General features: G+C 47.9%; 1 protein-coding gene across 5 annotated transcripts in view; it reads left to right on the top strand.

Moving 5' to 3' along the window:
- The window catches only part of CEP55 (centrosomal protein 55), a 682821-nt gene that overhangs the window by 54896 nt on the left and 612345 nt on the right, over positions 1-15580 (top strand). The gene's annotated exons all lie outside the window — the stretch shown is intronic.

The raw sequence follows: 15580 nt of genomic DNA, 5'->3' as shown, positions 1-15580 counted from the left end.
CATTGTGTGGAAGAGGTTCAGCCGCTGCAGGTCCTGGTTCACATGTGAGCAGTCTGGGTGATCGAGGGCCGCAGCCTTGTCTTCTGGTAGTGTACATTTCATTTAACAGCACTGGAATAGTCTACATCGGCAAACGACCATTAGCGTTACTGATCGAGGAGTCGGTGGTTGTGGTGGAACTGTGGACCCAAGCCGAGACAGATCGGTTGTAGCAGGGGTGGTGTTGCTGGATGGGGTGGCGACTTTGCAGCAGTGTGCTTGTGGTCAAGAGAAACTGGAATGGCCGCGCCACCTGGGCTGAAGTGCAGATTTCATCTTATGAACATTCACCAGGACCCAGGCTCCTTGTTGTAGAGGATGACCGGGCTCAGTAGCTGGTTCAGGCAGCGCTTCATGGACCTGAGCGTGGAGAAATTGAACACTTGCAATCAACATGCGAAAATATAGGATTACAATATCTTCCAAAGGCAAACTTTGGATGTGGGGAACTGCTTGGGGTGCAGTTCTATTCTTTTGGGACGACCTGTGAGGATTTCGTGAGCCGACAGTTTGTGTTTATGGTGGGGATTATTGCATATAACAGACATAGCTAGAGGCAAGGTTTGGAGCAATTTCAACCCGGTCTCTTAACGCACTTTGAACAACCTTAATTTAAGATTTCCATTGCCATTGATCTACATATGAGCTGGACTGGGGGTGGTAAGCACAATTGTTGAGCTACTCCTAGGACTTTGCACACTTCTTTAATAACCAGAGCAGTTAACTGGATGCCTCCATTGCTATCTATACAGAGGGGCAATCTAAATGGAGGTATGAATTCTGTCAACCACTTCTTTTCCTCTGTAACAGTGTCTGTCTTTCTACATGGCTATGCTTCTACCCGCCCCTAGAACAAGTCCACCACAACCAAGCAGTAGGTGAAATTCATTCAGGTGGGGAGCTGCATGAAGCATGTCTGCACGTGCAGGAAAGGACCTTCCTGTACTGGACACGCAGACAGCTTTGTGGATACCGCTCTCGCAATGTTATGTGTTAAACATGCAACGCAATTCTCCCAGTAACTTTGAGCCATAGAGCTAAACAAGGGGCCAGCCAATATTGCTGCAACAAAGTTATCCTAGCATTTTTACCTGAATGGGCTAAGCTGTGAGCTTCACAGATCAAACGGGGGAAGATTTCCTTGGGTGCCACCAAACGGCTGTCTGGGGATTGTCAATCTATAATACTGTTGGCTCTGGGTCTTCTTTTCGGCTTCAGGGGCTTGGTCTTGTAGGACTGCCAGACTGGACAGGTAAGCAATTGGTGATGGTTGGACTGCAACACAAACAAACAAGAAATTCATGGCCTGTAACATCTGCTAGTGTATTTCCTTGGTTCTGTGTCTTAAAATCGTGGCAAAAATGGCGGTGTATACAAAATATTGCAGCAAAAATGATGTGCTTTTGCCACCACAATCATGTAGAGGATGCGGGGGACACTCCTGCAACCCCCGGACCCATTATACCATTTAAAGGGAGCGGGGGACTCCTTCCCCCACTCCCCTTAAATGATATAATGGGGTACACCTTTACCGGGTCAAACCACAGCATTTTTGCCGCGATTTTATTACCGGATACCCTCTCCTTGGGCTGTGAATAACTGAGAGGGATCATGCCCCTTACATTTGACAGCTACGGCTCCACAAAGTAGCAATGCATTCAATAATACTGACATATATTTTCCATTCAATATTGGGGGTTGTGGCGGGGTCAGAAGGAGAGGGTGGACACTTTAATTACATTATTATTGGTGTTTATTAAAATAATAATAAGGCCTATCTGTCCCCATTGCTAGAGGTGGTATCCCTGCTATATAAATAACTAAAGGTGCTTGTCATTTGCAGGAAGTCCCAAAGTTATATATCCACCGTCCAAAACTAATTTTATTATTTTGTAAAAAAAACTTTATTTAGTAAACAGGCGGTCAGGTTACATTGGCATTCTACATAAACCTTTAAAATTGTACAATTATTGGTTATCCAATACACAGCTCATATAGTATCAATTGCAGTTTTACATTACAGTTCGGTATCTTTTGCGACTGGGTTTCCCTTGGGTATCTTCAGAAAGGTTACCAAATGTTTTTGGGTCTATTTGTCACCTTCACTGTCCCCCATAACTCACTTTTGTTTCCTGCACATAGGTCAGTTCTCTAAGCCATTTGCGTATTGTTGGTGCAAATCTGGATTTCCACTGTCGTCGTATATACTTTTTGGCAATAAAACATCCCATGTTAAATAGTCACTGGTTTTTTGACTGATCTTCCCAATATCACCTAATAGGTATTTAGGGGGGAGTAGAGTTGGAGGGGGGGGGATTTCTGTAATTGTATGGAGTGTTACTGCCACTTATTCCCAGAAAGATGCCACCCTGGAGCAGCTCCAGAACATATAGACTGTGTCTGCTCCCTCTGCCCCGGATTTCACGTATTTGTCTAGCATTTTACTGGAAAATCGTGAAAAACACCCCCTCGACGGGTGTAATGAAGCCTATATAAAACTTAAAATACTTTGAGTTGCATGCGGGAGTTGACAGAGACTTTATTGGTTAGGCAACAGAATCTCTGCCATTTAGTGTCCTCTATGCTGGTTGCAGTGTCCCTCTCCCCTTCACAGTGTTGTGTTGAGTAGTAGTCTCCTGAAAGCCCATATAACCTGGATATTGGCCCTTTTCCTTCCTCCCCTAATACTATGGTGTCAATGCAATCTGAGGGCCCTGGCTCTTTAGGGAATGATGGCCACTTCTTTCGACCCGCCGCCTGTGTTCTGAAGCATTGTAGGATTTTAACCAGGTTTTCTCCCACTTTAGCCTTAAATTCGTCCTTGGTTACAAAGTAGCCCTCTGGGAATAGCTCCCCTCCAGTTTCATTTCCTTACCTGGGTCCCATGAGATCTAGAGATCTGTACTGAATGTTGTGGGAAAGCCTGGGCAGTTTCATAGGGGCATGCTGCCATTATACATCGTTGGTATGCCTAGGTGCTTAAATATACGTTGCCACGCGTTTACTGTTGTGCACACTGAGTTGAATGTGCATGTGTCTATATAATGATCATCTAAATGGCCGAATTAAGGTCTGTCGGGGCTGTTCCGTAATGTTCTAGGGCTCAGTGTCGCCTCCCGGGGCTGTCTGATACCTGTATCCTACGTAGTGTGCCTGTGCCACTGCGTAATATAGTTTATAATCCGGCGCTGCCAGTCCTCTGCGGTCATATGGTTCGGCTAGCATTTCCCAGCACATGTGGGGCGTCCCTCCCTCCCAGACGAATTGTGTTGTGAGTGTTGTGAGTGTTGGAGTTTGGTAAAAAATGTGCGCCCTGTCCATATCGGGATATTGTTGAAGTAGTTAAGCAGCTTGGGCACCACCACCATCTTGAGTAGTGAGATCCTGCCGTATAGGGACATTGGGAATGTATTCCATGTGTCTAGTTTCACGGGCATTGTGTCAAGATATTTTCCGTGTTTTTTTTTCGTATAATAATTTTTGTGTTCGGGCTATTTCAACCCCAGGTATTTCAGGATGCTTCGGCCCACTTGCACCCGCATAGGTCATCCAGTTCTGTGGTGCCTTCAGTTAATGGGAACAATTCTGACTTACTTGTGTTGATTTTATATCCTGAATGATGTGTGAATTTGGTTACTTCTTCCATGACTGGTTTAATGTTTGTGTTCGGATTTCGTATATATATAATAAGGCATCATCATAAGGAGATTATTTGTGGGGGGCCTGCAATGTGTATCCCTCTGTTGCTTTGTCTATCCCTCATCCGTTGCGCAAGCAGTTCAATTGTTAATGCAAAGAGGAGCGGTGTGAAGGGGCAACCCTGTCTGGTGACCCTGGCCAGTGGGAATGTCCCTGTAATGAGCCCGTTGGTGCAGATTTTCGCTGTTTGATTTGTGCAGAGTAGCCTAATGTACCCTCTGAAACGACTTCCCAGCCCTAACCGCCTCAGTACGGCGAATAAGAAGTTTCAGGACAGAGTCGAATGCCTTTTCAGCATCGAGTGACTGCAACTGCGGATGCTTGGGGGTCTATCTGGGAGATAATCCCAGTCAGTCACCTCAAGCTAAGGGCTCTGGACCGGCCAGCGATGAAGTCAGATTGGTCGGGGTGGACCAATTGAGGAATGTATGGGAGAAGCTTATTGGCAAGCACTTTGGCCAATATCTTCGCATCTGAATTGATGAGCAATAGCGGACGGTATGAGGCCACTTCTCTTGGTGGTTTGCCTGGCTTCGGTAGTACTGTGAAGATTCCCTCGGACATTGACGGTGGGAGGGTGCCATTAGTATAAGATTTCTCCCACGCCCTAAGCATTTGCCGGGCTAGGATTTCTTTATATGTTTTTATATAATTCCATCGGGCTTCTAAACCTGCATTGGTGAGTCTGGTCTCTTCTAGAAATCAATCTATGCTCTCCTGGGTGCAGGTGTCTGCATTGACGCATCATTTCTTATAGTACTTCTCGAAAGCCACATTTACATCTTCCGTTTTAGTTAGAAATTGCCTCCCTCCATTCTCTATGCATATTATGGTCTGCAAGCCATGCTCGCTCTGGATCACCCTGTCCAAATAGCAACCAGACTGGTCTTCCACCCTGTATCGGTGAGCCTGAACTGGTGACGCCATAAGTTAGACTTAATGGTCAGTTTGGTTCCGAAATTTCAATAGATTCCCCTTAATAATTCCCAGAAGGGCCCTGTCCCCTGTGTTGCTGTAGTCCTTTTCAAGCCTGTGCAGTTCCTGCTCTATTTCTCCCCTCGGCCCCCATGTTTAAGATCCCGGATGTGACTGAGATTGCTGTGCCCCGTAACCATACTTTAAACATTTCCCATAACGTTGCCTGTTGTGAGGCTGTGCCCTTGTTAGTTTTAAAGAACATTTCTATTTCTTCTCCTAAGTCTGATGCCAACGTGGCATCTGAAAGGTCTGATAACATTCTCTACAGTGGTCAGCGCCTAGGTGTCGTGTTCAATATGATGTGCATTGATTGGCGAGTAGTCTGATAGGGTAGGCGGCAGGATCTTGCTTCCGCGCAACCTGTGCATCAATGTTGCCGACATCAACCAGTAGTCAATCCGGGACATTGCATCATGTACTGACAAATAATGTGTATTCGCTTACTTCCGCGTGCTCCTCTCTCAAGGCGTCCACTAATTTCCATAAGGACATTATTTGTTGAAGTGTGTGAGCAGTTGCTGTGAGTCCCCGCTGTCTGAAACTGGATCTGTCTCTAGTTACATTTAGTATTGCGTTGAAGCCATGTGTTTTTGCTAGGATTTTTGAGATCTGGGTATAAAAGTGGAATCTTCGATGTTTGGGCCATACATGTTTACCAGCATTATCTCGCCCCCAGCTAGTTTGCCTCAGATAATGACGTATCTCCCCTCAGAGTCAACCTAGAAATTGTCGGCTCTGAAGTCCATTGATTTATGTATCGGCGTGAGTACTGCCCTCGATTGGGACGGGTAGGACGTATAGTGTCTCTGTCGTCCCTATTTGCATGCAAACTCCGCGTTTGCGGAGCTCAGTGCGAGTGTTTCCTATAGCATCATCATTTTGAGGGAATGTCGCTCGATGTATGCTAGGATTTTTCTGGCTTTGATAGGATTCTTAAGGCTGTGTACTTTTTCAGGAGATCAATTCTATTGGTTCACCCATTTGTTTCTTGTTGTTTGGCTGTCCCATACCGGTGTACCCTCATAACCACATTTGAGAAATGTTCCCATATTCATCTATGAACCTGCTCGCCAACTTTTCCATAACATTCCCGCCTCCCCTTGTTCCTGCCGGGCATACCTAACACCCACTCGGGGCTACCTTCCCCCCAGTACCTTCAACTTTGTCGTCTTCCCTTCCTCCCCCAGCCCTCACTATCTACCCCAACTTGATGTGCCCATTGTGTAACCATGGAACTTCCCAGGGGCATGTCGCTAGCAGTTACTATTGCTTGCACTGCCAATCGAGCGCCTCCACACAGGCTTTCGTACAAACCATCTTTTCGTGCCTATTTATTAGGACCAAACTTGCGCTGTTAAATATTAATGATACAGTACTTTGTCCTGATCAGTCTCCAGCGGCCTATGGCCTGTCTGTCACTCTCAGGAAGTGGTTCTGGTCCCTTCCTGCAGCCAGCCGTGGAGGAGGGATGGACGCCTCCACATAGTTCATGGCGTCTGTAGGATTCTCAAAGAAGCGTGCTCTTCCACTGTGTTGAATTCACAGTTTTGCTGGGAACATCAATGCGTATGGTACCTTTCTCTCTGTCAGCAGCCAGTTCACTGGATCAGGTTCTCCTATGGGCTTGGATCCCCATGGAGAAATATGGATATATATGTATATTGTTTGCTTCATGGCGAAGGTCCCACGCTGTCTTGATAATTTCAGGATGAGTTCTCCGTCTCTGTATTCAGCGGGGCGCCTGGCCTAGGAACGGGAGCGAGGGTGCGTTGGGCACGCTGTACCAAGGGATTTGAACAGTGTCTCAATGAATGGCACCATCGGGTCCCTGCATGCCGTCTTTGGTATTATGACTATGCGTAGGTTTTCTTCTTGAGCCTGATTCAAGGTCCTCTCATTTGCCTCTCATCTTGTTGAGATCCGACTTCAAGCTGGCAATGTCCCACCTTGTCCTCTACTTCATTGATTCTGGTCTCAGCTTCATTTATACGTGCGCTCCCCTTCTCTAACTTGGATTCGAGAAACCCCATTGTTGCAATGATGTAATCTAATTTCACATTTACTGACATAAATCTGCTTTGCATGGCAACCAGTAGATGCTCCTCACAAGCGTTTCTGGTTGCTGTCTCTGAACTACCAGACTGGGGTAAGTCTGTTGCCCCTTGGGTGGTGGTCTGTGAGTTGGTAAAGGAGTCCATTGGACCTTTTTTTTTCTTTCCGGTGCCTTTTGTCATTCCCTGTGGTTGCGTTGACAAGGTGGGTGTGACCGCAAGTGCTGTCGGTCCAGACCGCAGTTATAGGTCAGTTTGTTTTCTGAAGTCTGTGCACCTTCATTGCCCCGTCCCCACAAGAGTATTTGCTTGATAGTGCAGTGTCTTCTATTACTGTTGTGTTTTCATTGCAATCTTATTATGATCATCCGATGATCTTATGATGATCTTATGATGATTATTATGATCATCCGACACTTCACCGACCCGGATGCCTTTTGTGTTGTAAGTCCTTTGAAGGGGAGGCTTCATCCCAGGTATGTGTTTTGCTCCCAGGTGCCAACTCCTCCACCCTTAAATGTTATGGAGCCTCTGAGGGACGCCATGATTTTGTATGCTGTCCCACTTTTGTCCCAGAGCCTCACTTTGGGTTGCTGTGGTCACGCAGGCAGGAGGGGTACCAGGAGCGTGTGTATGGACTTTAGGTCTTGTGCTAATGGTATGGAGTTATGGATGGTTCCATGTCTCATGGGGTCTTCACTTGCTGTGGCCCATGTCAGGTGATTATTCGGAGGCAGCCTGCATATATTTGCAGGCTTGCACAACATTTTGGCGCAATAATCCTCACTGTTTATTACAAGTAGCTGCCTTTTATAAGCAGCTGCCTCATCACTGGTGTGCAGTGTGTGTGGGAGGGAAGGAGGGCGCTCTGTGTCTCCTGGGTTGCTCTTAAGGTGTATTGTAATTAGCACCCAAGTCGGGGAGGGGCGGGGAGCTGTCCAGGGGGAGAGGCTGCATGAAGGTGATGCTGCCGGGACTTCGCTTCAAGGTTCCCCCGTGGCTGCTGCTGCTGGGACCTTCGAGTGGTGTAGGCTCCCTAGCCCGAGCTTTATAAGCAGCCACCTCACTGGTAGCGAGCAGAACGTGAAGGAGGGAGGGCACTCCGTGTCCCAAGGGGTGCCCTCGGGGTGTGTTGTGATTAGCAGCCAAGCCAGAGGGGGACGAGGGGCAGACCAGTGGGGAGGCCAAGTGATGGCGATGCCGCCGGCTTTCCACTTCTGTGTTCCCTGGTGACCGCTGCCGCCGGGACCTTCGAATGGAGCGGACTCCCTAGCCCGAGGTATCAAAGTTACCTTGCGGGTTGGTCCAGTGTGGGTCCTTGGTGTCTCTGCCGTTTGACCTCGCCTGGGCACTTAATGGAGGTGCGTCTTCTCCCTTCCCCCTATAGACCGCTGCAGCGTCGATCTCTGGTTGGGGTTTCACCTTCCCTCCTGGATGTCAGGATCGGCCTCCAGGCATGCCACGCACCACATGGTCTTAAACCTGCCTTTCCTCTGCCGTTGTTGCCTTTGGCGAGACCCGGTTTTGCTGCTGCTGTGGGTTAATGGCTTCCCTCCGACGTCAATATTGGGAGAAATTATGAGGCGCTTTAGGATATTTCATACACACGATGTTGCCTGTTGCGCAGCTTCTCGATTAGGCAGCCATTCCTTTCGCTGTACAACAGCGCTCCTAAACCTAGTTCTAACTGAACCTACCACTATTTTAACTAACTTAAATTCTACTAGGAGAATGTCTCCTGTGGCATGACTCCTCAGAATATACATCCAAGGACGCAGATGTAATAAACAGTGCCCCTTCGGCTGACTCCCACCCTGACACAGCCCTCTCCATGCTCCACTCTGCTATATCTGTTACTCTTGATATCCTTGCCCTCGTCATGAGAATCCGCCTGAAGCCCAAAGCCAAATGTAACTCCTGGTATGACTCGGATCTCGCCACCCTAAAACGCAAGTGCAGGGTTGCAGAGAGGAAATGGCGTGCTTCATGTTCATCCTCTGACAAACTGGCCTGCCGCCTGCTCCAAAGGCAGTACCGGCTCTCCGTTCTCACCAAGAAGAGAGCCCTTATCCAAGCCCGCATCTCTGCGGCATCAAACAACTCCGCCGAACTCTTTAAAATCTGCAAGGAGCTGGCCAACCCTGTTGCAGTCTCTACCTCTCCTGTCCCTTCCCAGGCCCTCTGCACTGCACTGGCCTCTCACTTCATCTCTAAAACTCAGGACATCCTGTCCTCGCTCTCCTCCTTTCACCTCCCTCCCTCCCTCCCTACCCGGCCCTTCCTCTGGCCCTTCTGCGGTCACCCCTCCTCCCTCTTTCTCTGCCTTTCCACCTTTCTCTGCTGACGAGGTTTCCAGACAAGTCCGATCAATGAAAGTCTCGTCTAAACAGGTTCACCCCTGTTCCTCCAAAACTATCAAGGACCACATCGACTCCCTGGCTCCTGCCCTGGCTGACTTTTGCAACCACTCCTTCGCCCCTGGAGTCTTCCCTTCCCCCCTCAAGCACTCCCTTGTGCACCCTCTTCTCAAGAAACCCTCCGACCCCTCCTGCCCGGCTAACTATCGCCCTATCTCCATCACTCCCTTCCTGGGCAAGCTCCTGGAGAAACTGGCCATCTCCCAGCTTAACCTCCATGCTGAATCTGTTGGTAGTCTTCATGACCATCAATCTGGCTTCAGAGCTGCCAGAAGCACGGAAACTGCTCTCCTGAACATCCGTGAAGACCTGCTCTTGAACCTCGATTCCAACACTCCGTGTGTTCTCATTCTGCTCGATCTCTCCTCTGCCTTTGACACTGTCAACCATGCCATCCTGCTCAACCGTCTCCGGGAAAACCTGGGTATCACTGGTCAGGCTCTGGCGTGGCTGACCTCTTTCCTTTCAAATCGACCCTCCCAGGTCCAACTGGGGTCCTTCCTCTCCGACATCTTTTTCTCCACCTGTGGTGTCCCCCAGGGATCTAATCTCTCTCCCTGGCTGTTCAACCAGTATCTGGCACTCCTTGCCCACCGCATCGCCGCTCTCTGCCCTAATTTCCAGTGCTATGCGGACGATACCCAGCTCATTTTCAGGCTACCCTCAGCCTCCCCCTCTCCTTCCCTCATCTCTGACTGTCTGTCTGCTATCCAAGAATGGTGTGCCGCCAATGACCTCTGCCTTAATGCCAGTAAGACTGAGATTCTACTCATCGGTACTCCCACTCCCTCCTTCCCTGCAGCTCTCTGGCCTGCCTCCCTTGGCCCCCTCCCTGCTCCTACCTGCAAGGCAAAAAACCTTGGGGTCATCTTCGACTCCACACTCTCCTTCTCTCCTCATATTTCTGACGTCGCCAAGAGGTCACACTACCAGCTGCACCTCCTCAGAGGTATTCTTCCCTTCCTCTCCTTCCCCCAGAAGCTCACTGTCTCCCGAGCCCTGGTTCTCTCGAAGCTGGACTACTGTAACAGCCTCTATCTTAATCTGCCTGCCTCCACTCTCCGCCCTCTGCAACTCATCCAGAACAGAACTGCGAGACTTGTCCTTGGCCTCAAGCCCAGGGACCGTATCTCTCCAGGACTGAAATCTCTACACTGGCTCCCAGTGGCTGCGAGGATAAAGTTCAAAACCCTCTGCATTGTCCACAAGGCCTTCTGGGGCCTGGGTCCTAAATACCTTCAACTCTCTCTTCCCAAATATCTTCCTTCCCGAGCCCTTCGCTCATCCGCCTCCAATTCCCTCAGGGTTAGCCGCTTCTCGAAGCAACGAGCTGGGGGTAGATCTCTCTCCGCGGCAGGGGCCTCCCTCTGGAACAGCCTTCCTGCCTCCCTGAAACTTGAGGAGAACCATCTCCGGTTCCGGAAGCACCTCAAAACCTTCCTCTTTGCTTCTGCTTTCTCTCTCCCTCTCCCCTGCTGAACAGCTAATTAATTCTTCACTGAAACTGCACTGATCCTGCAACTGGACCACTCTAAACGGCCTCGGTCCTGGGCCCAGCCACTCTCCACTTGCACTGATGCCCTGGAACCCCTTTGCACTGCGGGACTGTCTCTGTATCCCTACAGCCCCCCCCCTTCCCCAGCACTTGCTCTGCACTTACCTCGCACTTGCCACCAGCTGGCCCTATTTATTTATTTATTACTTTACGCCACTTACCTTGTACTGCACTTCCCCCCTCCCCTTCCCCTTGCACTTTTCCCCCTCCCCCACCCCTGCACTTGCGCGATCTGAATGACACCTGGCCTAGTAGGATCGTTGTCTGTCTCCCCTTGTCCCTCCCCTCCCTGCCTCGTCGCGCCTTGAAACACCTGTGTATAGGCGCGTTACAAATACCATATCATATCATATCAGATCATACAAATTGAAAAGTAGAGGTGATGAAGACCCCTGTGGTACTGCACATTTCATCAAAATGGGGTCTAAGATATATCCATGAATTTGATCTGTTGTTGTAGATCAGCAAAAAAAAGATCCAAAAGTCTTATTTGCATGCTTGAAGACGTTACCCACCACTCTCGAGTGGTTAAGCAGGGTGTGATGGTCAACCGTGTCAAAGGCTGGGGAAAGGTCCAGCATCACCAACAATGATAGCTCTCCTTGATCCACGATCCTTAAAAGAACATTCTGCTCAGCCAACAGCGATGTCGGCGTTCCAGACTTGGGACAGAAGCCAGATTGGAAGGAGCGCAGCAATGATTCATGTTCATTGTAATCCTGCAATTGGAAGGCAACAACATTTTTCAGAATGATCCCAACATTTGGCAACAGGCCGGTAATTCTGTAGACTGGCTGGATCTAGATTCGTTTTTTTTTTTTAAGCAATTGTGTAATGATGGCCTTTAACTTCTGGGGCACTAGTCCCTGATCCAGTGATTTGTTTATAAAGTGGGTCATGTAAGCAGTGATCTTTTGAACCATGCTCCTCGCCGCACATGCAGGCATCAGCAACAAAAGGTTGTTAGTAGGTTTCATGGCTATTATCAAAGATTGGACATACTCCTTGGTTACTGGGTTGAAGTCAAATGTGACATGCCATACCCTCTCAGTCTGCCCTTAACATGGTGAGGTGATCAGTCTGGGGCTACACAGCAAATCTGTTGGAGGATTTGCCAGATTACTTTTTTGGATGAGTTCAATTTTATCCTTGAAAAATGTTTTGAATTTATTTGTATTTGTATTTATTTTATTTGTAGCACGCACCAGGCCCAGAGGCATCCGGGTGCAAAATACTTGGTATGCATATTTACATAGATTACACAACATATACAAAATAAACCACAATGCGTAAATTTACAGTATAATACAAAGATGATCACAATGAGCAATTATCATAGCAACATAATTTAGGCTAAACAAGTTTACAGGAGGCAGAAACTCAAGGTGATTGATACTGGCAGAAGGCTACATTAGATTTGAGCGAGGAGCCAAGATTTGGTTTTCTTTTGGAATGAATTGAATGAGGGCTCAGCCCTGATAGTGGACGAAAGAGTGTTCCAAAGCTTCGTGGCCAGAACAGGGAAGCTCAAGCCCCCGGCTTTTTGGAGTTTAAATCTTGGCAGAGATGAACTGTGTGTCTGGGCAGTTCTTTGGGGTCTAGAGGAAGTGTGTCGGGAGAGGCGATTGGAAAGGTAGATAGGGGCCTTATTCGTCAAGCATTTGTGGGTAATGGCAAGTGTTTTCAGCGCAATTCTTTGTTTGACAGGAAGCCAATGCAGGTTAGTCCTGATATCAGATATGTTGGTTTCTTGGAATATTTAACGCCGCTCTAATGGTGGTGTTCTGGGTAATTTGCAGGTTGTTGAAGTTGGCCTGGCTGGTCCCCAGATAGAGGGCACTGCAATAGTCAATCTTAGACATGATGAGTGTTCTAGCTAGAGTTATGCTATTGGTGGTGGTCAGAAAAGGTCTGCAGGCCGCAATGAGTTTGCAGGTATATGCCGACGCTGATGTGACAGCATTACCTTGTCTTGTCAGGGACATGGTGGAGTCAAGATAGATGCCCAAGGTTTTAGTATCCTTGGACACTTTAATGACATTGCCATCAATGATGGACTGAAACAAGAGGTCTAATTTATTCAGCCGTTGAGAGGAGCCCAAAATGAGGAGCTCCGTCTTATCATTCAGACAAAGTTCTTGTTGGGCCATCCAAGCCTGGATTACCAAATAGACTTCATTCAATGCCTTGGTGTCCGCAATGTGATCACCTGTGATGGGGATGAGTATCTGGGTGTCATCCGCATAATTAGTGTAAGAGATACCCAGGTAATCAAGTACATCAAAGAGTGGTTTGGTGAACACATTGTAAAGTGTAGGTGACACACACAAGCCTTGGGGGACCCCACAATGGATATGGGGCTGGGTCAGCGGCTGCTGAGGGGGAGAATACCCTCATGTGTCTGTTGCTGAGAAAGGCGTTGCTCCATTCAGTGGCTGAATCAGAGAACTAGGCGGCAGAGCGGAGGTGCTGGCACAGGATTTTGTGATTGACCAAATCAAAGTCCGCAGACAGGTCTAGGAGTAATAGCAAGGCTAATTTCCCATTGTCTTTCAGGACTTCGATTTGAGTTTTCAAATCTATCAGAGCCGTTTCGGTCCCATGCCTGGGAAGGAAGCCGGATTGTCTTAGTCCAAGGAGGTTATTAAGTTCCAAATAGTCTTGAATCTGCAGGTAGGCCGCACGATCAAGTAGTTTGAGCATGAACGGGACAGTTGTGATAGGTCTGTAATTAGTTGGTATACTCGCGTTTAAGGAAGGTATTTTTAATGTGGGGATCACGCAAGCATCCTTGAGATTATCAGGAACAATACCTGTTTTAAAGGAGGAGTTGATGAAGGCCGTTATGAAGGGGGCAAAGTCGTGAGCCAATTCCTTGATGATGGAGGCAGGGCAGGAATCACCTTGACAGTCGGTTTAATTCTATTGATGATGACTTCCACTTCTGCAATGGTGAGTGGAAAGAAGGCAAACAGTTTGATCTTGGGTGGTGACAAGGGAAGAGTCGAGATTGAAATGGGCTGAAGATTATCTAGCTTCAGTCCATTTTGTTTATCTTTTATTTTATATTGGAGGGAAGCGATTTTATTCAGTAGGGCTGTCTGGATATTAGTGCACCAGTTGCTGTTTTTAATACAGGTGTCAAGCGGTGTGGCAGGATATTCAAGTTCCTTTTAAAATCTTGAATTGTTCTCTAGTATTCGAGTATGCTGCAATGATGCAAGTGTTAAAAAGAGGGAGTCATTTCTCTCTAGTTATGTCCCTTTTTGTTTCTGGTAGGGAAGGCAGGCGCCATTGAAGGTAGAGGGCGTGCAGCTGCTTCAATCGTAAAGGTAATGATATGGTGGTCCGACCATAGGCAAGGTGCATTAGATAGTACCTTGATGTTACAATTGGTATCAGCAAGCCAGTCAAGTGTCCTTCCTTTAATGTGTGTAGGTTCTAGGATGTGCTGAGTGAATCCAAGGTCGGTTAGAGTATTAGCAAAGTCAGTGGCGGTAGGGTCATTGAGGTCACGGAATCCCAAATTAAGGTCTCCTAGGAGAATGATTTGCGAGTTGGTTTTGGATTTATCTAATAATAAGGTAGATATATCATCCACAAAGGATGACCGGCAAGGAGGTCTGTAGATAGGTGTAAGGTGGCGGTTTGGTTGGGCGTTAGAGGTAGCTTGATTGAGATTAGTTCGGCAGACTCCAAGTTGAATATATTGGTGTGTACGAAGGGCGGCTCTATGGATGAAACAATAGCTCAGCTGTAGACGCCACTAAAAATAACTCCCACAAGTGTTTTTTTGCTTCACAAATTTCCTTGTGTAGGAACTTCTGCTTAGCCATGACGATGGCTTGTTTATATACCCTAAATTCCAATTTGGCAATGCAAGCCCCATCTAATGTTTGGCCTTCCCTCTATTTCGGATCTGTTAATCTAGCCTGTTTCCAAAGGGTGGGGGGGGTTGCATTTTGGGTGAACCATGGTTTTAATGATACCTCACCTCTGAAATTCAAGAGGATGAGGTTAAGTGTTCCTTCCTTCCTTCCTTCCTTCCTTTCTTCCTTTCTTCCTTTCTTCCTTTCTTCCTTTCTTCCTTTCTTCCTTTCTTCCTTTCCTCCTTTCCTCCTTTCCTCCTTTCCTCCTTTCCTCCTTTCCTCCTTTCCTCCTTTCTTCCTTTCTTCCTTTCCTCCTTTCCTCCTTTCCTCCTTTCCTCCTTTCCTCCTTTCCTCCTTTCCTCCTTTCCTCCTTTCCTCCTTTCCTCCTTTCCTCCTTTCCTCCTTTCCTCCTTTCCTCCTTTCCTCCTTTCCTCCTTTCCTCCTTTCCTCCTTTCCTCCTTTCCTCCTTTCCTCCTTTCCTCCTTTCCTCCTTTCCTCCTTTCCTCCTTTCCTCCTTCCTTCCTTCCGCCAAAGCACCTCTCCCGACCAAGGACAGGACGCACTTTCACATCCCGCTTCGTGGCCTGCCGTGGCAAGGGCCCACTCTAGACTAGAGTGCTGCTTCAGTCCGGGCCGCCGTATTGGAGAGGCAAATAAGGGTGAAAGTCTATGGCCCAGGTTGTTAAAGGGTACTGAATGCCTGGTACCCACACGCTCAACAAAAAATAAACCAATGCTTTCATTCATGTTGGCTGGTTGCAATAAAGAGGTATTGAAATGTTGTGACGTCAACATGGAATATTAGTGTGCGTGTCTGTATGAGTGTTCTGGGAATGGCGGGTACAACTGGGAGCTGGCTGGGTGTGGATGGCCAGTGTCTGCCAATGGGTTTATGTGCATCAACCTACCTGTATGTTACTTACCTTCTTGTGCACCAACAGACATTAAAGCTACTTACATATAGACCTGGGT

Source organism: Ambystoma mexicanum, chromosome 8 (genome assembly GCF_040938575.1).
Source record: "Ambystoma mexicanum isolate Mex_15411 chromosome 8, UKY_AmexF1_1, whole genome shotgun sequence".
Lineage (NCBI taxonomy): Eukaryota > Metazoa > Chordata > Amphibia > Caudata > Ambystomatidae > Ambystoma > Ambystoma mexicanum.
The sequence above is the reverse complement of the archived record's forward strand: the minus strand, read 5'-3'. Positions and strand labels throughout refer to the sequence as shown.